The sequence below is a fragment of the Phocoena phocoena genome, chromosome 9 (genome assembly GCF_963924675.1).
Source record: "Phocoena phocoena chromosome 9, mPhoPho1.1, whole genome shotgun sequence".
NCBI classification, from domain to species: Eukaryota; Metazoa; Chordata; class Mammalia; order Artiodactyla; family Phocoenidae; genus Phocoena; species Phocoena phocoena.
This window is the reverse complement of record NC_089227.1, coordinates 82,043,229-82,069,290: the sequence shown is the minus strand read 5'-3', so window position 1 is coordinate 82,069,290 and position 26,062 is coordinate 82,043,229. Positions and strand designations below refer to the sequence as shown.

The following is a 26,062-nucleotide window of genomic DNA, read 5'->3' as shown; positions in this document are numbered from 1 at the left end:
GAAGGACTGTGGGCCACACTTTGAGAAACGCTGCGGAGCGCCTTTTGAGCACTTTGGACCCACTTAAACCAACGGAAATAGAAGAAAAGGGACTCCAAAGGTTTAAAGAGTCACAAAGCAACACAGAGGAGCTTGATAAACATCAAAGTGGCTAAATAAGTAGGCAAGTAAGTAAATACCTGGGGAACTCTCTTTCTGCACATGTAGCTGGAGGTAACTTGAAATACTCCTTAGAAGTCTTTACAGCTAAGACAATTGGGAACATTCTAGTAACAGTAGGAAAACAAGATTACCAAATATTTCTCTACCTGCCCATGCCAGGGAACAGCAGGACGGGCACACCCTCCCCTCACCCCCCCACCCCCAGACACCAGTGGTCTAGACCTACACTAGCCACAGTGACAGCAGAGGAAGTGGCAAGCCCTAGAAATTACCAATCTTCTGGCAACTTGCCAGGAGGAGCCGGGTTCTGCAGTATCCAAAGAGGGAAAGAAGGAAAGCAGATTCCGGCAGCCTCACGTCCTTGAAGGGACTCGCCTGTCATCTACGGTGTACAGTGCAGGATTACGTTCCAAAGGAACTCGCTCTTCCCCAAATCAAAGTACCTTTTCAAGACCATCATACAAGTGGCAAAGTATCTGTCTCTGGAGGTTGTTCTCCTACTCAATTACGTCAGCCAACTAAGAGCACTTGCAGAAGTTCTTGCTATTCACTGCTCAGATGCAGTGAGGACGGGCGAGGGAGGGGACAGCAGGAGGAGGCCAAACAGTAGGTCTTTTCACCCCCCCCCAAGACCCTGGGTCAAGACTTTAAAGAATACTTTTAAGGCTCTAAGGGCTCCAAAACCATTATCCAAGGCACCACATGGGGTGCCTGCACTTAGCTACAAATTCTTCTGCAGGCATAGGGTCTGCCCCTCACAGATCTCAAGGAAAAAGAAGGTGAAGGCTCCCAAGTAAGAAGCTATGCAACCAGCAGCAAATGGGCTCCAAGCCCAAGAAGAAAAGGGAAAGTGAGAAAGCCCTCAGGGCCCCACCTCATCTTCTTTTCCCAGCGTGGGGACAAAAACTCTCCCCGACCCAGTGCTCTGAAAATAAAGATCCGCTCCAAGGGTGAGTGAAGCCTGTGCCACCTTTCCTGGAGGAATGGTGAGGATGCGGCCGGTAAAGAGTGGGATAATGAGACAGAAAGGGCATCGAATCCTTGAAGAGAACAAAGCTCAAGTTCAGCACTCCTGAAGTTAGACAAAAAGAGCCGTCCTGGACATGAAATCAAACATTCCTCAAGCATTTGATGGCAACGAATGATCAAGAGTAAGTGGGCAGCTTGCTGTCATCCAGAGAAGAGAGGCCTAGGTTCTCGACAATGATTCTGGCACCAGCAGCTCCTGCCTGCCAGCTTGCCTCAGTTTCCTTCCAAGAATCAGCAAGTTAAGAATTACCTGGCATTATGTTAATACATAACTTCACAGTGAAAACCCATGCAAAAAATGACTTGAAAATCCTGTAAAAATCAGGAAGGGACTAAATATATTACTGCAAAATCAGGCAACTCTTTAAGTTTACATTCCAGGAATATTTCAGGTAATATGAACCCCATGGGGAAAAAACAGATCTACACGTGTTACTAAGAAACAAAGCGACTTAGCTAAGTTTTACAACATCTAATATGGATGTTAACGAGAGCTAAAATATCAAGAGACAGAAGAGATAAACCGAAGTTACAGCACTAATCACTTTCTGCCTCGAGTTACTATAATTTAATTACTTCTATGTAGGTCTTACCTTTCCTAACCAGACCACAGGAGGGAGTATCTGTGAGAGGAAAAAAGAGCTTAATAATAACTGTGAAGTGCCTAGTATAGTGCCATGTTCACAGAAAATGCCAACACGCAGAGAGAATAAAACGGGGAATACAAAAAGGCCTAGCTAAAAGATTTTTTTAAACTCAAACTGCACTTCTGATTAGGGGAATAAGTTGAACTGGTCAGTATATAAAAAGAACTTTCAACGAGATGGAGGAGGCAACATCACTGTGGATCCATATCACATTAGTAATGAATGTCTCATATAGCACCAGGTGAATGTGAACTATTTCTAATATCTTTACCTTCTGGCAACTTTCACCAGACATGATTCTATACTACACAAAGGTAAGCATATTCCTGAATAATGATTAAAAAGATTCTAGACTAGATATCTCACTGTACAACCATAAAATCTAGGCTCTTTGTAAGCAGTGATGCAAAAGCAGTACTCCTGGCAGTTTCAATGTGTAATGTTAGGAAAAAAACCCCAATTTTACAATATCTAAATAATTAGTGTTTTCTTTTGACCTGGCCAAAACTTTAAGGCAATCCTCTTCTCGCTACAAATTTGACGTAATGAATTCAATTACTTGTGACCTTTGAAGTAACACACGTGCAAATCTATTATTAGCTAATAGTTATCCTTACAGAACATATATAATAATTCAAGTAAAGCTGAACTGACACTGTTAAAAAAAAATCAAGTTTGAGGGTTCAACACTAAATAAAATGATAGTAAGCTACAATATAAAAAGGGATAATTCCATTAATGTGGACTCCAATGTACCAGCATCCCACCTCCCCAAAAAATTCACGAATTTGAGACAACACTAAGCCTAAATTGCCGGGGTAGTATTTTTTTGTGGTTAAGATGGAAGAAAAGGATAGTGAAAGATTGTGCAGCCCTTCCTTTGTCCGCAAAAGGCTGGTCTGTGACAATACTAAGAGGTGTGAAGTTTTGCTGAATGACGCACCCTTCACATGCTGCTCAAATGAGCAAACGAAGCTGAGAAGAAATAAAAATAGTGTCTATTAAGGCCTCTATTCTACAGAGCTAATAGTCCTGAAGATTCGTGCGAACACAAATTAATGTTAACATGGGAAACACCTTCACTGGGGAGAACACAAAAAAATCTACAAATAAGAAACCAGAATTTAAAAGCAGAAGGGAAAATGGGGGTCTTCAAGGACCAGAGCAGGCCTGGGGGTCTGCAGGGTCATGGAAAGTCGCAGGGACCGGCATATTTCAACTGGCTCTGCCCCTCTGCAACTTCTTTCCTTTTCACTGGAAGCTCATAATTAACCAGTTGGCCCCAAATCTTGTTTTCTAGTAATGGAGAAATCGTCTCCCACATTTCTCACCCTTCATCCCCAGGCTAAAAATGGAGATCCAGTGCCCTCAGAAGAGACAACTCTGTTACTTAAAGTACAGGCTGCAAGCCAGATGAAATCCATCCAGCACGGTGATGTGCCACCGGCCCTCCCACAGTTCTAGAAGAGGAGGAAGGCTCCGGAGGAAAAGAAAACAAACCTCTTGCAATAGGAAGGCAATTTTCTCTGTAACAGACAGCAGGCTCGGGTGAGCCCATTCAGAAAAGAATACCATTTTGTTAGAGAAATGCTTCTTTGTGAATGCCTTCCCTTCTCCACCGTATTAAAAAATAATAATTATTATTAAAAGTTTCTTCCTGGAACAACACAGAAGGGAAAATGATGCTGGGTGTGACACCATTATTTAGCTGGTGCCAGTGGAACCTCCAACTGAGCCAGATTTCCAGTCAAATTTGAGCAATAAATCGTGGTGCATTTCAGAAGCACAGGACTGAATTATGTAAGTGCACAGCTTAGGCCTCCCTTTAGACACTGAGATCCTGCCTTGCCAGCTACATCACTCCAAGGTCTAAATCAGGCTGCCAGGTCTACTGCCACATATTTTATCTACAAAATTTAAAGTACTCTCAGCCTGTGTTTAAATACTCAGCAAAACGGGGCCTGTACTTTCTTAGGACAGATATTCTAGCCCTACAAAGATGACTCTTGTACTGTACGGTGTGTCATCAGTCAGAAAAATATAGCATCTATCACCAACTACCACCATGAAGAAGTATGGGCAAATGAAATTACCAGAATTGTGAACAGCACAGACATTCAGAGGCAGCACCCAGGTGGCAAGGCAACGTCATTATATATACATGGCATGGCTTGGCTGACGGCGGAAAGGGACCTTGACAAGGCTGAATCCAGACCCGGTGGAGGCTGCTCCTGGGAAAGAGACTAGCCCTCCACCCACATGAAAGAAACATACTCAGGAATGTGTTGGGGTTGTTTTGTGACAGTTGTTGGCACCTAGTGAGCAAGTAGACAAGTGACCAGATCTCCAGAACAGCCAGGTAAAGTTCAGAGGCAGGAGGCGTGAGCAGGGGGCATCTCGCCCTGCACCAGTGGGTGGTACCCATAGCTCTTCATCTCTGTGAGGAAGGACAGGGTACCTGAGACCAGGGCCTCGGTCTGTGACAAGGCAGTTTTAGCTCCTGCTTTATGTAATGTCACTTTAATTGTGCCTGTTTAACAATGTTTTTAGGTCAATCACGTCACCATCCCGTTTTGATAACCACATACTTTCCTCGCCTATAGCTGGCCTTCTGACCTAACCCTCTTCAAACAAAAGGCTGTCTCTCTACCCTAAATTTCTATGCTTCATATTATTTCTAATCCCCACAGCAACCAATAAAGCTGGAACTATTAGCTCTTCTCAACTGAGAAGTTAGGTGTCCAGAGAAAAAACATGCCCAACATAACATCATGCCAGAGCAAAAGACCCCAAAAGAGCCCAGGCTAGTATTTCTCTACCACCTGCCTCCCAACCACTGAGGTAGCAGGAACCGCCATCATGCACAGGCTTTTCACTCCCATCCGGTTCCACAGGCACCTCCCACACAGACCTGAAAGGGTCAGTTCATTTCAGCACGGAATGCAGGCCTACCCAAGGCCACCAGCTCCTGAGAAGCTCAAGGAGATTAACTAAGTTGGACACACTATTTGTGCCAGTTATGAAGCTACTGTCACTCAGTTTTAAACCGAGCCTTTTTAAAATTCCACTTTGTGGTGCCGGGGTGGGAAAACTGCCAACCACATTTCTGCTTTGCCAGCTGGTTCCCTGCTAGGCTCTGCCAATAGGGAATGTTAAAGGGAGAATGGACAGGAAGAAAAAGGGACAAACTCTTTCCTATTCCAGTCAGCTTCTCCACAGCAATTCTTCTTCTTCTCAGCAATGGCAGCTTGTTCCAGTAGCGCCAATGGATTCCAGCTTGCAGTTTTCCCAACACGCCCAGAAACAGTCTCAACACACCTCCCTCCGAGTCACCAGAACCAATCAACTGGCAGCCCCTCCTGGGAGGCCTGGGGCCCAGCTCCAGGGAGTTACTCCTCCCCCCTTCAGCGGCTCAACAGAGATCTGAGGCCCACTCGGTCCATCCTCCAAATGCTGAAGTTTTCATATCTCAATCTCTTATTGAAAGAGATTACCCAGAGGTTGTACCTGTGTCGTGTGGTTAAAACCTCCATTTGACCCTCAGGGTTCTCTTTTTACCTTTTTAGTATTTCCATACCTGACTAATAATTCCTTATGTAAAGTCATCTCTGTTAAAATAACTGCTGTGGTTTCTTGGACTGCCACTGTGGCCAAAAGCACCTCTCTATGTAACTAGACAAAATTTGTAACCATTAGAGAGGAACAGTCCAACTCTCTTGATACAAATCAACCGTCTCCTGAGAGAATACTGCCTCTTACCTATTCCAGATACCTCTATACCTGGCCAATCCCAATATAGCAGGACTACCTACAATGTAAAATGTGCACCAAAAAAAAAAAGAAAGAAAGAAAAATGGTTGGAGTGCACACGAAGAGCTTCCACAGTTAAAATAGTTGATGAAGAGTAATGCGTGAGTATTTAATGGCTGGTAGCACAAGCATCACACTAGAGTAAAGGGAAGACTTCCAAGCCAGTAGCTGTCGAATCCACAGAGTCTACAAGATTAAGAATTTAAGCAGTAAGAGAACAATGTACCCTAATTTTTTTTCCAATATTTTGCTAGACTCTCATGAGTAGTGAAACATTTTGTGATTTTAAAGACCAACCATAACAGGTGTATATTCGTGGTTTAAGTTGGGATCACAGTAAAGACAGAAAAGTAAAAACCTTACCTGTGTCAGTGCGGTTACCATACTGTGTGAAGAAGCACATACACACAATGTGAGGGTTAGTGGGGATGGCCAAACTCACAAGAACACCAATGAAATGTCATTTTTCTACTATAGCCAGATGGAAAAATGAGATAAATAACACCAGATTTGCTATTACATAGTTTATCATGCAATGTTGCTAGATGAATTCTAGAAACTTCTCTTAAGCCAACTGTGAAAAAAAGTGGAGCTAAATGGTTACCAGAGACTGAGGGGAAGGGGAAAAGGAATTGATTAATGGGTACAGGGCTTCAGTTCTGCAAGATGAAGTAGTTTTGGAGATTTGTCTCACAATAATGGGAATATCTTAAACACTTCTGAATCATACAATTAAATGGTTAAGAATGTAAATTTTATGTTATGTGTTTTTTAACCACAAGGAAAAAAAAAGTGGAACTCATTCAAGGTAATATTCTGATTTAATTTGTGAGAAGCCATGGCATGTTAACAAATTCAAAACCAAAATAAACATGAGAATTTTCTGATATGAATCCTAATCTTTTGTTGGCTACAAAAAGGTATTAATTATGGATATAATCAAACATGCTAGCCCACTTCTGATCCCAACCACTATATTCCAAATTGTTTCCTTCCCGAAAAAGCCCCATAACCGAATCTTCTACTCCCCTTTTTACGTTACATCCAGCGCCTGGATGTGACTGCAATCTCAATGCTAAACACTTTGCTTACTAAAATGCCAAACGTGGGCTTCCCTGGTGGCGCGGTGGTGAAGAATCCACCTGTCAATGCAGGGGACATGGGTTCGAGCCCTGGTCCGGGAAGACCCCACATGCCATGGAGCAACTGAACCCATGCGCCGTAACTACTCACCCTGCGCTCTGGAGCCCGTGAGCCACAACTACTGAGCCCAAGTGCCACAACTACTGATGCCTGCGTGCCTAGAGCCCGTGCTCCACAAGAGAAGCCACCGCAGTGAGAAGCCTGCACACCACAACAAAGAGTAGCCCCTGCTCACCGCAACTAGAGAAAGCCCTGCACGCAGCAACGAAGACCCAACTCAGCCAAAAGTAAATAAATAAATAAATTTATTTTTAAGAAATAAATCTATTTAAAATAATAAATAAATAAAACGCCAAGCGTTCTGCAAGGCCATACTCAAATGCCACCCACCATCCTCAGGAAACTTTCTGAGCTCGCTAATCAAATATCCCGTCTCCTCTCTTGGTTCATCTGGCCCAAGTCAGTATACATGTGTCTTATATCTCATAGGTGATTTGAAACTATTTAAGCTTAAAAACAGCATCTGACTCATATTTTTAATCCCACTGTACTCATTTGATCCTCAACAGAATTCAACAGTCAGCAAATATAATATTTTTGTTACAGATGAAGGAAAAGAGGCTCAGTGTAATTTAGACTAAAGCTCACGACAGCAGAAAATGGCAGGGGCAAAAATTGAACTCTAATTTAACCAACTTCGAAATCCATGACCACTGGATTCTATTACAAGGCATCTAAGGACCCTATGATGCCTCTCCAGCTTAAAGCAAGAGAGAAGTCATTTTCTTCTTCCAAGTAATAAGCTCTTTGTACTACAGGCGTAGAGTTCATATGCAAAAAGAAAAGGGAAACCAGTTTCATCCTGAGCACTCCCTACAAAGCACCCTGCCCCCAATGGAGATGTGCACAAGGTGACCTCCTCGCCCGGCACCCCAGCTCTGCCTCACCCCTAGGTGACAGGGATGCTGGTGGCTCCTAACAAATGTTGCTGAATGTGAGAAAATTATCCAGGGTCACTGCTAATGAGAAGACAGAACATCTCGCCACTTAGCTACAGCATGTTCACCTAATAAATCTTACAGATTTGAACACAACCCAAGAGCAGGAGGTTACTGGAAAAGACAAAGTATTTGGAACCAGCAGCTTAAAAATCCACATCCCCACTGCCATACTTCCAAAAAATAAGGTATAATGCATACAGTTTGTTATCCGTACTAATCAGAAATAAAAGGTGTAAGTAAAAACAAAACAAAAAAAAAATCACCTAATATTTCCTTCTGAACAGTTTGACGGTAATATATGGTCACTTATTCTACAGAGGACATTCCTCTTTTTTCCTTGATTTAGCTTTATTGATCTCATTTTAATCAAGGACAAGTGTACAGCAAAGGATAAAGGGTCAACAACCCAAATGCAGTGGGGAAGCAAGAGAAAAACATTCTAGTTCAGCAAATGGATCAGCTTATTAATGGGCCTAGAAGTCCTATCACGGCCATGTGACACAGAGAATTAGGCACTGTGGAAAACCAATCTGCATGCTCTTTTTTAATTGCGGTACACTATATTTCCTTAAAGACAAATACACTTTTTGCAGGATGGGATGCTGCCCAACACACCCGAACCGTAGATGTTTAGGTTATAATTAAATATGGAAACATTACCATTATGTAGGATATTCACTACTGTGTTGAGAACTATAAAATCCCCTTATTTTATCTGTGAAAAATTTCAGTTGTCTTACACTAATTATGAACTAAGATTTAATCAGACAGGAATAGGCTCAAGTTAATGCACGTATAATTTATGAATTTTTAAAAAAGATTTACCAATCGATTTGAATGTAACTAAGGGTTATGTTTAAGCATCTTAAGTGAATTAATATACTGACAGTTGATGGCACTATAAATCTGCCATTAGCAGCAGGTCACCACAGGTCATTTCTTGTCAGCAACGTACTGGCCTAGCACACAGAACCCAGTAGAGCACCGGAGAGAGAAACAGAGGCATGGACTGCTGGGGAGGGGAGAGGTGGCTTGAGCTAGAAAGAAGTCTTTCTGCATTAAAGTACGAAAGTAGCATCATGTGCCAGTCGCTGGAAAAATCGTCCCTGCTCTCCAGAGAGAAAAAAACCTCAAAAGGAGAAGCTTGATATACAAACCACAAAATGACAGGACTGGTAAAGAAATACAAGGGGCTGTTAAGAACGGAGAAGTTGAAGTGCCTCAATTCTTCCAAAGGTCAGCTATGCTTCATGAGGAGATGAGATGTGAGCTGAGTCTTGAAGGATGACCAACTGGTACAGAGATGTGCGAAAGTGTGGCCCATTTGGGCAAGTAAGAAGTGGCAGTGGAAACACAAAGGGAAAACGAAAAAGGAAAAGAGGTAGGAGAATCAGGCCACCAAGGAACCAAGGGAGAACGGAGTTTAAGAAGAGAAGACAGAGTCAGCACGTTCAAAGCGGTCACAATAAGAACAGAAACGTGCCCACTCAAGATGGCAATAACTTCAGCAAGAGCAATTTCAGTCAGTTTTCGCAGGCTGAATAGTTGATAAAATGGGGGTGGCTAGGGTACACTAATCTTTCAGGAAAGAGTGGTCACCAAAAGAAGGAAGCCAAGGGAGAACACCGGATTTAGTCCCACAAAATAAGTAAGTAAGTGAAAATCATCTTTATTGGATGATTTAATAAATTAAAGGTGAGGGGAAGGACAGAGGGTTGACATAATTTTCATCATATAAAGATCTGATTATGAATGATTCATAAATATTCTACTTCCTATCCTTCTAATTACAAACTGTATGATCTGAGAACTACGTATTTATCTCCAACAGGAAATTAAACTTATTCATCTCTGTAGCCCCCAGCTCCTAGGACTGGGTCTGACATATGGTACACATTCAATTAATGTTTGTTGAATGAAATTACTTAATCTCTCTGGGCTTCATTTTCCTCCTGTTAGAAAAGGGGGGAAAAGTGGCTGGGGATGAATGCTAAATGTTCCTTCTATCTCTAAATGCCCATCAGTCTGTAAATGTTACATAAAATGGATCAGTTCCCTATGATTCCTTGAAATTTTGCCATGTTTTAACATCACATTCAAGTAAGGCATGAGAACATCAAAGCTGCATCCATCCACCTAAAAGTGAAATATATGGTATTCTTAAGATCCTCCTTTGAGGTGGAAATATCTTCACCAAATCAGGTCACAGAAAGGAAATAGAAGATGATCTCTTTAGAAAATGTTTTGAAGAGTCTCTTTCGCCCTCCCCTCCCTCAAGGTCACTGTCAGTCTCCAAAGATATGGGCAGTACTTGGAAACCTTAAAAATGTAAAACAAACCTTTTAAAGTTCATTTTTAAAAATTCAAAAGTAATAAATCTGCAATTGTGTAAATGTCTTATTTCTTCTAGGCCTAAGCTGTTTAAGTTTTAATCCAAATTGGGAGCTAGGAAGCAGGAAAGAACAGAGAGAAGGAAAATAAATGAAGCCCCAAATTTCAGAGTAGAGATGCCCCTGGGATCTGCAGACAGATAATAGAAATACTTGTGAGACATGAAAACATCAACACTAATCAACAGCACTCAAATGAATAACCAATTTCCCATCATTATCAAGAAAGCCATACAGCCTTAAAAATCAGAAAGCAATTATGTCTGCTATTACTGTGAAATGCCAGATAGAACCAGACTGAGGAGAGGATGACTCAAACCTGTGGCCCACCTCGCCGCCACCACCGCGCGCGCGCATGCGTGTGTGTGTGTGTGTGTGTGTGTGTGTGTGTGTGTGTGTGTGTGTGTAGGGGGCGGGGGAGGGGGGTTAGCAGCTGTAGTTAAGACAAAGGTATTGATTCATCATCATCGCCACACCCTACAACCCTAAATCCACTGGCCCCTCAGATCTCTCCAGTCTTTTCTAGAACTTCCATTCAACCTGCAAAATCAGAATTTAAATATAAAATAATAGGACCTCATCCACATGAATTCTGAACACATGGGACAGATAATTTAATCTAGCCTAATCCACAGGAAATATTTAGATTACAGGCTTTAGTGATAAAGTTTTGGCCTGAGACTATTTCCAAAGAAATCAGAATTAATCCCCAAGTGGTGATGTGTTCATACTTGGTAAATTAACACTTTGTCCTGTCCGCATTTAGTTGACTATTCTGTTGATGGATCCAAACTAAAATCAAGTAGAACTGTTTAAAATTTACTGCAGGGGAAAAAAAATCCCAATGTAACAGAATACTAGTGATTATTCATGGTTTTAAAAGACTCTCCTCTCTATATTAAGAACTTAAAAAATCGTTTTACAGTTATTCTCCCAGTGCTTCTGCAACATAAATTGATTTATCAATCGTCAATTTTATTTGCAGCATTCCAGAAAAATTATAATGAGGAGCTATACCTTTTCCCTTTGTGTTCCCAATGCCTTTAAACTATGTCTTTGTAAAGTTAAGATAATCGTTATTTAATTTAGCACCAGTAAAGCTAAACTGTTCAAAAAGAGAGGATATAAGGGATGAAGAAAACATTAATGGCTTTAATTTTTTTATCCCACTTTTCAACAGCTTTATACAGCGTTCAATGGTAACAGATATTATCCCTCACCATTCTACACCAAGATTATAACCTAAGAATTATGAGTGGCAGGGTAGAGGATTCAGTAGAAAGGGTTCCAGCGAGCAGATGGACGCATGACAAGGAAGGGAAGCTTACTGTGTATACCAGAGGCACCCTCGCAAAGATATGGCGGAGAAACTATAAGCAAATATGCAAATTTTGGCCTATCATAAAGGGGAATCTTATTCAGACAACCCATATGGGTTATGTATGATATTTATCCATTTAATCATTCCAACATTCCTTATAGTTTGCATATGCTTATACTTTTCTAAGAAAAAATAAACAAGCAGTTAAGAAACCTACAGCAAAGGATGAAAGTAAAGCCAAAAATAGATCAAAGAAAAAGCAGAAAGGAAAGAGATCCATCCACAGTCCTTGAATTGAAGAGGGGCTGTTACCATAAATCCAGATCTCCATGGTTTATTTTAACTCTTGTGCAAGTCCCCGTACTACAAAACCAGCAGGATATATGGTTAACAAAGGGTGGACAGAGAAATTGTTCCAAATGAGATTTTAAGTGAGTCATGCTCCGTAACCCAGACAATTTCATTTACTTATCTAACTGAACAATGTATTTTTTCCAAGAAGCCATCAAGAAGACATTGCATATGCCTAAAATACAGTGATCATTTTAAAATGAAATTCAAGACAAAATGATATGGGTATGAAACAGAATATCCTTTACAGCTGCAGCTTGACCAAATTTAGCCTCAAAATTTTAAATTGAAATGTGGTGAAACCTTGGGTCTTGAAGTATAATCAAAGGAGGCAAACATTAGAGAAGGAGGAAAAAACTGATGTCAACAAATCACAAAAAACCGGTGTGCCCCAGGCTTCAAGAAGCGTCCTGAAAATGTCCCTACCGTTTTTTAAAGACATCTTTCCTAATGCAAGTAGATGTGAAAGTACAAACCAAAACTGTTTTATATTCTTCTGTACATGCTTAGAAAGAAGACAGACAAGAGGAAGGTCCTGGGACTCAATAAACATGCTGCATAGCTTGGATTATTAAGGCAGCCAGATCTGCAATTTCAGTACCACCTAAATTCAATGATCTGTGCCACGAGTCAGATAATAGACAAATTTAAGTATCTAATACATATTGTTCTTAAACCCTATCCAGTCAGCCACCATTAAATATCACTTTGCTAGCCTGTAAAATTGATATTTCATATCTAGGGAGTGTACAATGGATAACTTGGGAATGCATTCAAGGCTCTGGACACAAATTTAAGGTTTTACAAATAGACATTAAAAATCAATTCAACAGCAAGAATGCTAACTAAATTTCATGACTATCGAACGTCTAGCAATTACAGTTACCCAGAAAGATACTGACTTGTTAAATTACTTTCAGGCCAAAAGGCTTCGATGGCTCAAGTTCCCCAGTAGCCACCATGGGTGATATTTCTTAAAGAATGTCACCTCACCACTAATAAACTTATATAAAGGATTGTCTTTTTTTCCTCTTTGAAGAGCATGCGTCAGAACACACAAGATGAATCAATATCATTTCTGTCTCTGTATAATCAGGAACCAACTCACAAAATTCAAGCAGTCATTGAACAATCTTGGGGAGGGCTTCACGTCTCACCGGTTTCCTCAGTGCTGTTCATCTTCCAATTAGTTTCCCCTCTGACTAACCCTTTCCTCCCTTCCACTGGTCAATTACAACGCCCTCCTTTAAGTCAGCCCCCTTGCATGACTACCAGATTTCTTCAGTTCTTTCCATTCTCACACTGCACTTCCAATATTCTACATTTCAATAAACAGAACCTTTAAAAAATTTTTCCTGCTTCGTTCCCATCCTCACATTTCCAGCCTTTCTGTCAAATTTCACTACATACACGAGACTCAAAAACACAAGTCTGTAAAACTAGGGCTTGTGGTGAAGTTTTCCCCAGTTTTCAAAAAATGAAAAAAAGGGGACAGCATAAGTCTGAATTTGACCAAATTTACTGTAAATTATTCCAGATTGAAGGACTGTTTATTATTCTTAAAAATACGTGTTACACACACACACACATACACACACACATATTACGTTTTGGGAATTCGTTTTTCATTCTTTTAAGGAATAATAATGTCAGAAGAGGTGAGGCACTTTTCTCAAGTTTTAAAACTGGAAGGATGAGTTAGTGTTCCAGAGAGAGAGATACACAAGATAAGCAGTAGGAAAGAATGGAGAGTTCAAAAAGGAGGTAAATGCTGCATAAGGAGGCAGGGGAAAGTTCAGCCAGGGTGCTTGCCAGGCAGAAATGTTAACCTCTAGAATAGAGGAACGAAGAGAACTTTCTGGGAAGGGGACAGATGTGCTTGGAATTTTACAAAGACCACCTGAGCAGCAGTGTGGACAGACAGACTGAAGAGAGTGATATTTGAAACTGGGGCCCAAAAGCTTGTGCAATGGTTAAGACAAAGATTGAAAACTTCAACAGCAGGGGGAGGAGGAGTTTTGAGACAGTATTCTAAAGCTTAAATCAGTTAATATGTATAAAGTGCCTAGGTCACTACAATATGACCCATACATAGAAACTCAGTACCTTTCTGTTCACTTTGTTTTCCTTATACCTAGGAATACCATCTGGATATGGTATAAAATAGCCATATCTTTCATTAGCCATAAATACCTGAGAACCCAAGGTTTCAGTTTAACATGTTTCCTCTCCATACAACCAAAAAGGCAAAATAAAATAACTGGTGTTTGTGCCCACCTTCATGAAAACTAATTATCCAAATCCAAACTACAGTCGTGTTATGACATGACTAAAGTCATAACCAAACCAGGGAAAATTTAAGAAGTCTTCAAGGCAGAGCATAAAAAGATCTGGGCACAGTAGGTGCTCAATAAATACTTCATGACTGAGGATAAATTACTCTCATGAAATATCACATAAAGCAAAACAGCAAGGAGAGGCTCGGGCGAAGTCCAAGTTCACCTACTACAAGAGTCCCCAGGAACACACAAGTATGCTTGACCTACCACCACTCTCGTTAGAGGTGGTAACCTTGATGATGAACCACTCAACCTCTCTAATAAGTACAAGCATATAAAAGCTAAAAATGGAAGGAAACTCATCTCCTTATGACACCAAACAACTGTGCTATAGCTGCTGTTAGTCTGTTAACACAAACATTCACCGGGGAAAAGGGGAATCACAACATCCTCCTGATCACTGTCTGATGACCAGTATCTTGTCAGCCAACGAGGAGGAGAAGCCCGTTCCTTTGGGCAAAAATTGTTCATATCTAAGAAGGTTGGAGTAGATAGAATAAGGATATTGAAAAGGTTAGGTAACAGCTGTCAGACTTCACTTCTATAACAGCAGGCACATCTGCTTCAACGTCTGCTGGGAACAGTAACTCTACATATGTACTGGAAAGTGCTTCGTGTGGGCCTCAGAAGGTGAGGTGATAACTGCCCTTTAAAGGAAAGAGAGCCAGAATTGATATCCCTCCCCAGTTTTCTATGAGCAGGGGCTTACCACCAGTCCCCATACCTCAGCAATATCTTTGTTGAATTAAACAAGGAAATTGCTGTATAGTAATTACATGTACATTACTATACTGCTCCAATGGGTCTCTTTCCTATTTAGCGAAAGCAGAAACTCTGAAGTCAAAATGAGGAAGATAATGCCTTATCTGCTAGACAGTTCTAGTCCTCCGCATTTCCACAGCAAGTAAATATTATATAGCAGTTGAAAAAGTCACCGAACATGTTCATTGGCACTCCTCGGAGGTAGGGCAGACACTGCCCCTCCAGCTACACAAATGGTCAGAAGCCCCACTGTGCACAACCCACAATCATACCTGGTTTGCATAGGAGCAGTGGTCCAGGTGGGGTTTTAGTTACATTTTCTAACTTCCATACAACCTTAAGGACCTAATAGGCTGACTGAATTACGACTCTCTTGTCAAATTAAAAATCAGTACTTGGTACGGTAGCCAATTAAGTTCTATTTTCAGCAAACTAACAACCCATATCTGCCCCAAAGGATTGTAACCTATGACAGAATGAGGTTTAAATAGAAAAATAAGCCATCTTTAAACAGCTCAGAGAGCTTAACCTCAAAGGAGCTGCATATCTCACCTGAAGACCAATACCATATCAGAATGCAGGCACAAGAGTGCAGGCCCATGTCAGGATGCAGGGTCCTAGTATTGGTTTTCAAACTCATACACATGTGTCACAAAAACTACTACTCTGATTAAGATCCTTCTAAATTAACTTCTCTTTTCCCCCTGGAAAACAATCAGACCCCAATGGTAATCATTCTCAACAAGCATAAAGGAGGTGAGTGTGTTTAAATTAATCTCCCTGGCCTGGGAAAGGCAATCAAGAAACAACAGGAGGGCTTCCCTGGTGGCGCAGTGGTTGAGAGTCCGCCTGCCAATGCAGGGGACACGGGTTCGTGCCCCGGTCCGGGAAGATCCCACAAGCCGCGGAGCGGCTAGGCCCAGTGAGCCATGGCCGCTGAGCCTGTGCTCCACAATGGGAGAGGCCACAACAGTGAGAGGCCCGCGTACCGCAAAAAAAAAAAAAAAAAAAAAAAAAAACAACAGGAAATCAGACAGGTAAATAAGGTATTGACTGTTACTTAGGATCCTGCCAGGCAGGGCATGAAACTATTCTCTGCCTCCTCGACAAAAGATGTGCAGCCTTGAGGAGACACAGATATCGTAGCTTGATCACAAAGATACCCGAAAGAAACTGGTAAGAGTTTTGTGGGAACTTGTCTTAAGTGGAAATGGGAATCTGGACTTGGCTCTGCAAATAATTCTCTAATTTCAGTATCTTGGGTTTCCCCTCTATAAAATGGTTATTGTGAATAATCCAGGTAATTATCATCATGTATTTTATGAGATTACAAATCTAAACATACTTTGAATATTTTCATAATTATTAGAATGACATTTCATTATGATTTCTTTTTTTTTTTTTTTTTTTTTTTTTTTGCGATACGCAGGCCTCTCACCGCTGCGGCCTCTCCCGTTGCGGAGCACAGGCTCCGGACGCGCAGGCCCAGCAGCCATGGCCCACGGGCCCAGCCGCTCCGCGGCACACGGGATCCTCCCAGACCAGGGCACGAACCCGCATCCCCCGCATCGGCAGGCGGACCCTCAACCACTGCGCCACCAGGGAAGCCCTCATTATGATTTCTTTTACTTTAATTATTAGTAAGAGAAAGGAAAGCGCTATCTAATGTATAAGCATCTGGCTAACTTGCTCTATGGCTAGCCAAAAGTCGTTCCTGGGATAAGCAGAAGTACTTATAAGTCAAATCATGAAACAAGGTTCCGACTCCGATTTCTATTCCAGATGAAAACTTCAGAAGAACAAAAGTTTTCTTCCTTTCTTAATTCCTACGGAACCACAAATGCTGCTATTCCTTCTGCCCCAGCAACTTGGTATAATTGGAATGAGTTAGAATTAAAAAGGAAATTAAATATCATAGGCAGTAATAAACCAGCTTCCATTTTTCTTGATGTATCGTTCAATTATATTCATCAGTATAATGAAGGGGGAAGAAGGCAGAATCATTGCCACATGGTATAAGCAAGCTTCATTAAGAACCACCTACCTCACTTATGAGGAATGTATAGAAATGTAAGTGCAGAAGCATTGTTTCTATGGGGACCTAATCGGTCTAATCATTTTCACGAATTATAAGCCATAGAATCACAAGGCCTGTGGGTTGGAAGGGAACTTAGAAGTGTACCCCTAGCCTCCTATGCACTGTCAAATCCCCTCCACAATATTCCTACCATCTGGTTATTCAGCTCATGTGTCAAGGCCTTCAATGAAACGAAACTAACTTCCTGGGACAGCCCACTCTCTCTCTCACTGAACACCTTTCTTAGAAAGTTCTTTTTTCTTATTAAGCTAAAATGTTTCCCTATAATTGGTTCTAGTTTTACTCCTTAATGTCCAACTCACTGCTGTTCTGGCAAAATCTTCCGTGGGTGGGACTATCCCCCTCTAGCACTTTTGGCCCCCTACCCAGTAAAAGTGTCCCCCAGTGATGCACACCAAGGCAATGTCTGTACACATTTCCAACTTCCCACCATTAATAACCACCGTAAAAGTATTACAGAAAGGAACTCTGGAAATTTAGGCCACATCATGGGACTTTAGAAGTTTGGCCCTTTTCGCCAGGAAATGGGGAGCTTTTTAAAAAGTTGAGGATAAGGAGAGTGACAGAATCAGAGGTATGTTTCAGGAAGATTAACATAGCAGCCATATATAGAACTGGATTAGAGGGGGGACAACTGGAGGGAAGGAGGCCAGGTAGGAGGCCATTACAGTGGTAGAGGAAAGATGTAATTAGGACCAGAACTACTCACAAGGTGCTCTGGTCAACAGCACACTGTCCAAACCAATTTTAAATGACTCCAATCACCATGTAGCCCTAGCCTTCATGATGTATGCTACCGTAATGCGTCACTACCATTCAAGTCAGAGAACAGTCTTCATGTGCTGCAACAATCCCCCCCACGGTGTGAAGCTGAGCTAAGGGTTTTTTGCATAGAATATTTAATATGCAAGTATGCAGGTGGGTACCCTGCCTTATTACATATGGGCCAATTAGGAAGCACATTATTTGTAAGGCATTAGCATAACAAATCAACTTAAAATGACACTTGAGAATAGGCCATTCAAAGTGAAAGCCAAGGTTATAAATCTAAGTCCTTCAACAGGAAAAAAAACCCACCTGACCTAAGGGAAGCAGGCAGCTCTCAGCTAGATGGATGTGCAAAATGAAGTCAGGCACCTTATTTGGGGATCCAAAGTGAGCCGGAGCTACTAAATAAGCTTGACTGACAAGAACAATTACTAACTACATAATATTTGAATATATAATACATAAGGCACGATATGAGTCCCATTTAATATTCACAAAGACTAAGATTTCAACAGTATCATCATTTTACAGATGAGGAAACCGGAGCTCAAAGGTCCTGAATAACTCACCCAAGGTTAGTCATTACCAAGTCACAGACTTGAAAAAGACTTGAAACCCAGGTCACTCTGACTGCAAACTGTCCTCTTGCTATAGCACTCAATTCAGAAATTACTTTAACAAGAACAAGGCAAACGATCTGAAGACACACGTAAAAGGGACTGTCAAGAGGGTGGACAAACATGACCAGTTTGGGTCAAGAAACCCTACACGGAAGGTAAGGGGCAGAGTATAACATCAAGGGCAAACTACTGAGAAAGGCCGAGAGAGCTACGAGGCTGAGCAAGAAAGGCTACAAGCAAAGGAAGGTATCAATATCTTTGTTCAGCAAGGTCTTTGGGGTACAGACAGTGGACAACAAAAACAGTGTCTTTCTTCTCCCGTGAAACATAGGAAGGCTCATCATGTGTTCTGCAATAGTCAAAAATGTCTATCATATGGCAGAAAAATTTCAAAAGTCAACCAATTTTCTTCTGTAAGCTGACAAATATATTGGGCTTTCCCTTTCACCACCTTGAAATACATTCTACTCTGGAGTACACCGTGGTTATGCCTTTTTGAAGTCAAAAAACGTTAATACCCAATATCATCATCCAGTATGGCAGCTATACTTTTCTTACTGCCCATTCCTGTCACTGTCCCCAAGCATGGACACCCAAACTTGCTCTTCCAAGTGTCCTAGTCAGCAGGTAGAGTACAGACACCCAAGTCTGTGTTACAGGCTAAAAGAATATCAATTCCAAAGCGGTTTCCTCTGCCAAACCCTCCCCTAGGTCAATCAAACTTCACCAGCTCTTCCTTAGAGCTCTTCAGCATTTATTTCTACTAACTACACGATGGTATTTTGCATATAATGTTAAAGTATCATTCTAACAATATGGTTTTTCCCTAAGTTCAATCCCCCTTCTGCCACATGAAGGCCGTACTTCCTCTTTATAGGGAAGTGCTTCCACTTGTTATTGGCAGGTGTTGAGAAGATTGCGAGGAGGTGTAGCGACGGCCTTGATTCTAAAAGAAAGCTGCAATGACTGGGACTTTCGTCTTAACAAGCTGGGTCACTGGATATAACATCTTAAGAGTTACAAAATTCACTATTTGTGAACAAGGATAAGAAGGGGCCTACCGGCTAAAGATCAGGAGGTGAGCGTGCGGAAGACTACAGAAGAAATGTATCCAAATTCAAGGTTGACAAAAGAATAAGAATGTGCTTTGCCTGAAGCCACAAATCCCAAAGGATAAAGGGCAGGCACATTCTTAAAACTCATCTGCCCGTGAGCAGACATTGCTGTTCTGAGCTAGAGTAAAACAGAGCCGTGTTCGAATAAGCACCAGTGTGGAAGTGACTGCCACCCCAGCATCCTCCTTCCTGTGGTCTGGCCATAAACGTCTTGAACAGTTGATTTTAAGAAATACCTACTGTTTCAGACTACCCACTGCACTTAGATGTCTAAATGGCACAGTGACACATTCTCTCCCCTTAATTTCCTCACTACACCCATATATACAAGTAATACTACTTTCACACATTTTACTTAACCCTTATAATTATAGGCCTTTGCTACATTATGCCCAAGAAAATGAAGACTAGGAGGATAATATGTCCTGGGTCATAGGAATATTTTATAAGAAGATTCTTATTTTGCCCAGGAAACCACATACTGCATAGTCTGACCTCCAGGACACAAAACTTCAAACACACTCCACATCTTCTGTTTAAACATCACTGCCCCATATATTTCCCGTCTTTTTAAAAACCACCACCACCGCCACTGAATCTTATATTAAACAAGAAATGTAAATTGTTTGTTTCCACAGATTATCAAAGTTGGCACATAAAAATCATGAGGAAAACTGGCAGATTCATTTATTTGGGCAATTTCAAAAGTTACCCCTTGCTTTTGAAGATCAACCCAAATAAATGAATTATTCAGATTCCATTAACTTTTGCCCTAAAACAACAGAACAGGGGCCAATGAGATGACGATTTTACGACAGTTTGACCAAAAGATAAAATGGTCAGTATAAATTCATGGGTTGATTAGAAAGCAGAGTTAGAAATACCTGTTCGTTATATAGACCAGTAAATTTCTATTAAGATGATACAGAATGGGACTTCCCTAGTGGCGCAGTGGTTGAGAATCCGCCTGCCAATACAGGGGACATGGGTTCAATCCCTGGGCCAGGAAGATCCCACATGCTGCAGAGCAACTAAGCCCGAGAGCCACAACTACTGAGCCCACGTGCTTTAACTACTGAAGCCCACGCACCTAGAGCCCGCGCTCCACAACAAGAGAAGCCACTGCAATGAGAGGCCCGCGCACCACAATGAAGAGTAGCCCCCGCTCGCCACAACTAGAGAAAGCCCACGCACAGCAACAAAGACCCAACGCAGCCAAAAATAAAAAAACAAGAGTTGAGTCCTTTAAAAAATAAAAAAGATACAGATTATAATCCTAACAACGTTCAGTTTCCTACAAAAAAATATTTGTATTCTAGTTTCAAAGGAAAAGTGAACCAGTATGGGAACACTTGTATTGCATCACTCAAGGCTTACACAGGGTATCAGTGGCATCGTGTTCATACTCGAAGGTCAGTACACTAAGTAGAGTTCTTCCTGCCTACTGTCCTGCTGTGATTTTTTTTAACTGTTTTTCACCTTGAACAATGTACAGTTTTCTAGCTGTTGATCCTTCTTTAATTTTTGTAATTCTACACTGCAGTCGAGACTCAAACTGGGGTATAACATGAGAATAAATTTATTTTTACTCTTCAAACTTTAGTAGGTGCCACTCCTTAGCAGCATTATCCTGGGAAAATTTAATCAAACCATCTGTGTCTCAGTTTCCTCATCTATAACCGGGGAGCATAAATCCCTTCAGTCACATACTGTTACGAGGATTAGATCTACAGCAACTGTCAAGGACTTAGAAGCAGCATTTAGCACAGTGGGAGCCATCAACAAATATTTGTTACTGCTATTCAAACCTAAGCCACTCGAGAGTTCCAAGTAGCAGCAGCTAGCAACTTGAGGAAACAGTGCACACACCTTCTAACAATGGAACCAACGCTCAGGGCCATTCCAGCCAGAACTTTCACACCTCATGGAGGGCCCACCAATGTCCATGTTAAAGCCAATTTTCACTTCAGGTATGATTAACCTTCTGCACTAAAAAACAACACGAGTGTTTTCTCACCAAGAAGTTCTTGAAGTTCGGGAGGCTTCCAGAACATCTGTATGACTGTTTCAAAGCAGCAGCTTGCGGAATGAAAAACCAGGGTTTCAACAGTTTTAAAAGTATGGTTTGAGTCGAGGGACAGAAGCCTAGGAGACAAGGCAGAGCCGGGCAGCGCGGGGAGTGCTGAGGGCAGGCAGAAGCACAGGACCGCCAGCATGTTCTCCAGAAACCACCGGAGCCGGGTCACCGTGGCCAGTGGCTCTGCCCTGGAGGTGGAGTTCAAACGCAGCCGCTGCTGGCTCAGCCTCTTCTGCGACCCACCGGAGGACACAGTCACAAAGAACGCTACACCATGAGACCCAGATGAGGGAAGGGGCCCGCCAGCTGCCGGTGGCCTGCTCCCAGCCAGAGCGTGGTGTGCAATAGCCGCACCCCCGGCTACACAGGGGAGCTGCAGCGGCGCGAGGACACGCAGGTGCTGAGGTAGACAGGCCAGCGGCCTCCTGATAGCGGGCCACCTGCTGAGCGCTCCCCCTGCCGCAGCCAGGTCTGCATTTCTGACCTCCGGATTCCACTCATGTGGAAGGACACAGAAGATTTCAAGAACGAAGGCGACCTGCACCGTCGGGCTGTGTTCTTGCTGCTGGAGATCGGGGAATGCACTCAGGACACGGAGATGATCCTGGTGGACAGGGCCCTCACAGCCATCCCCTTTCACAACAAGGTGCTCTTTGCCGAGGCAGGGCCAGACTCTGAACTGCTGCTGGAGCTATATGGGGCCTGCGTGGAAGAGGAGGGGGCCCTGGCTGGAGCCCCCAAGAGGCTTGCCACCGAGCTCAGCAGCTCCCTGGGCTGCTCCTCGGGGAGGCGTGTGCGGGCGTCGCTGGAGACAATTAGGGGCTCGGGAAGCAGTCCCATCTTGCTCCCCACCCCAGCTAGTGGTGGTCGTTACCACCTGTTGGCTCATACCACTCTCACCCTGGCAGCAGTGCAAGATGGGCTCCACACACATGACCTCACCCTCACCAGTCATGAGGAGAACCCCACCTGGCTGCCCCCTTGATGGCAGCGTGTGTTGCTGTCTGGTGGCTCAGCCCTTCTACATGACTCAGCCTACTGCAAGTGACACCCGCAGAGCGCAGCAAGCTGGGGAGCTGCAGGACTGGGTGCGAGCACATGGAGTCTTGAGAAGCACAAACAGCTTCTGTCACCATCAACCTGAAGACACAGACACTGGGGAGGAGCCGCTGTTTACTGTTGTGATCAAAAAGGAGACTCAAGTTGGGGCAGGTGAGCTGGACCAGGCAGTGGGCCGGCCCTTCACCCTGAGCATCAGTAACCAGTATGGGGAGGATGAGGTGACACACACCCTTCAGGCAGAGAGTCGGGGAGCCCTGCAGAGCTGGACGGAAGCTCTGTGGCAGCTTTTCTTTGACATGAGCCAGTGGAAGCAGTGCCGTGATGAAATAATGAAAATTGAAACCCCCGCTCCTCGGAAGCCACTCCAAGTACTGGCCAATCAGAGTTCCTGGTACCATGAGACGGTGACAGGTGATGCTCAGGGCTGAATAGGTCTGGGGCCTAAGCTCTGACTAGCCTCCTCCCCTCAATCCCTTCCTGGTGCCACAGCTATTGAGCCGCTGGATGACATCACAGCAGTGATAGACAGCCTGGCCCAGCTGGAGGGCACGAGGCTGGAGACGCCCCCAGCCTGCCCTGCCTGGCCCCTGCTCCCCTGCTTCAGTGGCCCCAACCCCAGCCCAGACCCATTCCCTGCCCTGGAGGAGACCCCGAACGGTCTCCCTGGATGCAGTCCGCAAGACCACTCCCCTGGGGCTTCTCGCTCAGTTGCCCCTCTCCCCCCGAAGTGGTCCCCACAGTCCAGAGGCCTCTGCAGCAAAGGCCCACCCCACACTTGGCTCCAGTCACCAGTGTAAGATGGTGTGCTGCCAACAGGATCTGGCCAGAAGAAGAGGTGGTCTGTGTGCATCTGGGCTCTGGATTCGGTGCTGTTTGTAGCAGGTTGGCCAGCTTGGCCTCCCCTTCCTCTGCTGGACTGGGGATAGGCTGGGGAGGGGGAGCAGAAGCCCCTTTTAAGCTGTGGTTGCCATGGTGCTGAGGGACTCTTCCCCAGGGCTGGCTGGGACCCCCTAAACCCTTCCTGGGAGAAAACTGGAACCAACACTGCCCTACCTCCCTGCACTAACCAGCTTTGAGGATGGCACTGAAGAGCCCTGGGAGGGAATGCACCTCCCTTGTGACTCCCACATTGACCATTAAAGTTATTTAACATCAAAAAAAAAAAGTATGGTTTGAGTTGGGCTGGAATGAGTTGGCACACCAATCACTCCTCTGTCAGAAGAGTTGGTTTCTAAAAAGCACTTTGGTTAGTTCACCAAGGCACTGGTGCCAATAAACTTCCCGTTGTATCTCATAATTAAGCATTAAACAAATAAATGGGGCATAGGATGGAGAAAGATTTACGATTTAAGCCCACCCGAGGAGACAATTTATGAAATAAAATGATCAATGTTCTAGAATTAAAAAGTAGTTTTACAAAATAAAATGTATTGAAAAATATCTAAATATAGAAAAATAAACAAATAGTAAAAAAAAAAATCTGAAAGTCATGCAAGAAGATACACTTATAGAGCCAATAAACTAATTCTACTTTTAAAGTAATCGAAGAAGATGAATGGTTTACATGAAGGGAAATCAAATGTAAGTTACATGAAAAACACATTCTTACTAGTAATCTTTTATGCAGATGAAAACAACTCTAAAGTCCAGTTAATCTAGGAAAACAAAAATACTGACGAAACAAAAACTCGATTATATGTAGGAAAGTTTAAGTATTTATGTGGTACAGTCTGAAAATTCGCTTATATACCTTTAACCTATTAACTCACTTTGTGGATATAGTTCTAAAATAAATAATCCTAAATAGGAAAAAAAAGTACATGTTTAATGCTATTAAGAAAAAAGAAATCTAGAACATGGACATAACTAGAAAATAGTATATTTGCTTAATGGAATATATGTGTGTTTAAAATTAAAAGTGCCATAATTCAAGAAAAATGTGCAACTTCCATTTCCAACAAAGATGAAACAAGGACCAAATCCACTGTCCTGCATAAAATCAAAAAAAACCAAACATTTTGAAACATGGTTTTCAGTAAGATAGGTAACAGGCAACAGAGAACAGTGATCCCTAAGAGACAGGACACAAATGAGCCCTACAACTGCTTACTGCCTAGAGTTTCTAGTGGGAATGGACAAGGGTTTGGGGGAGACCAAGCCTGCTAGAGCTCTTGGCACAAAGGACCAGGGTAGAGAGAGCAGCACAGAGAGATGACTTCTGAGATCCACACAGGGCCTCTCTTGAGCACAGTACTGATCAGCCCAGGAGTGTGCTTCCACCCGAGGCCAGGGGAAGAACCATGGGAACGCATTAGAAGCAACAGTGCCTACCATCACCATAATGACCCAACCATTTTACTCCGGGGTATTTATCCAGGAGACAAGACAATATATATCCACACAAAGACTTGTACACAAATGTTCATCAAAGCTTTATATACAAAGAGCCAAAACTTGGAGGCAACTGGAAACAGCCCAAATGACCACCAGAGGTAAATGGATGGCTAAACCACGGTATATCCATACAGTGGAATACTACTCAGCAACAGAAAGGATGAACTATTGATACAGACCATAACACAGATGAATCTCAGATAATTAGACTGAGTGAAGAAAGCCAGGTTAACAAGAGTAGATACTGTAATGATTTCATTTATATAAGCTCTAGAAAATGAAACTAATCTATAATGAGAGAAAGTAGATCAATGGCTTGGGGGTACATGGGAAGGGATAGAATGGGGCACAAGGAAACTCTGGGTGGTAATGAGTATGTTCACTATCTTGACTGTAGTGATGGTTTCATGGATATATATATATACATTTCTCAAAGCTTTCCAAATTGCACACTTTAAAAATGTGCAGTTTTCCTGCATATCCGTTATGTCCCAATAAAGCTGTTTGTAAAAATAGACAAAACGTCGGGATTTCCCTGGTGATGCAGTGGTTAAGAACCCGCCTGCCAACGCAGGGGACACGGGTTCAAGCCCTGGTCCAGGAAGATCCCACATGCTGCAGAGCAACTAAGCCCGTGCGCCACACTACTGAGCCTGCGCTCTAGAGCCCGCGAGCCACAACTACTGAGCCCACATGCTAAAACTACTGAAGCCCACGTGCCCTAGAGCCCGTGCTCCTCAACAAGAGAGGCCACCACAATGAGAAGCCCGTGCACCACAAGGAAGGGTAGCCCCGCTCACCTCAACTAGAGAAAGCCCACGCGCAGCAATGAAGACCCAACGCAGCCAAAAATAAATTTTTAAAAATATGTCTATTTCATGAAACGTGGTTTCATGAAGTTATAAATATCAGAATATAAACTAACACGTATACATTGGCCACCATCATATGATTAGAGAGATCTACATAAATG

General features: G+C 42.8%; 1 protein-coding gene and 1 pseudogene across 1 annotated transcript in view; one reads left to right on the top strand and one right to left on the bottom strand.

Moving 5' to 3' along the window:
• Positions 1-26,062, bottom strand: part of SND1 (staphylococcal nuclease and tudor domain containing 1) — a 419,523-nt gene that overhangs the window by 269,939 nt on the left and 123,522 nt on the right. The window lies entirely within an intron of this gene.
• LOC136128429 (rhotekin-like) lies at positions 21,771-23,492 on the top strand (annotated as a pseudogene).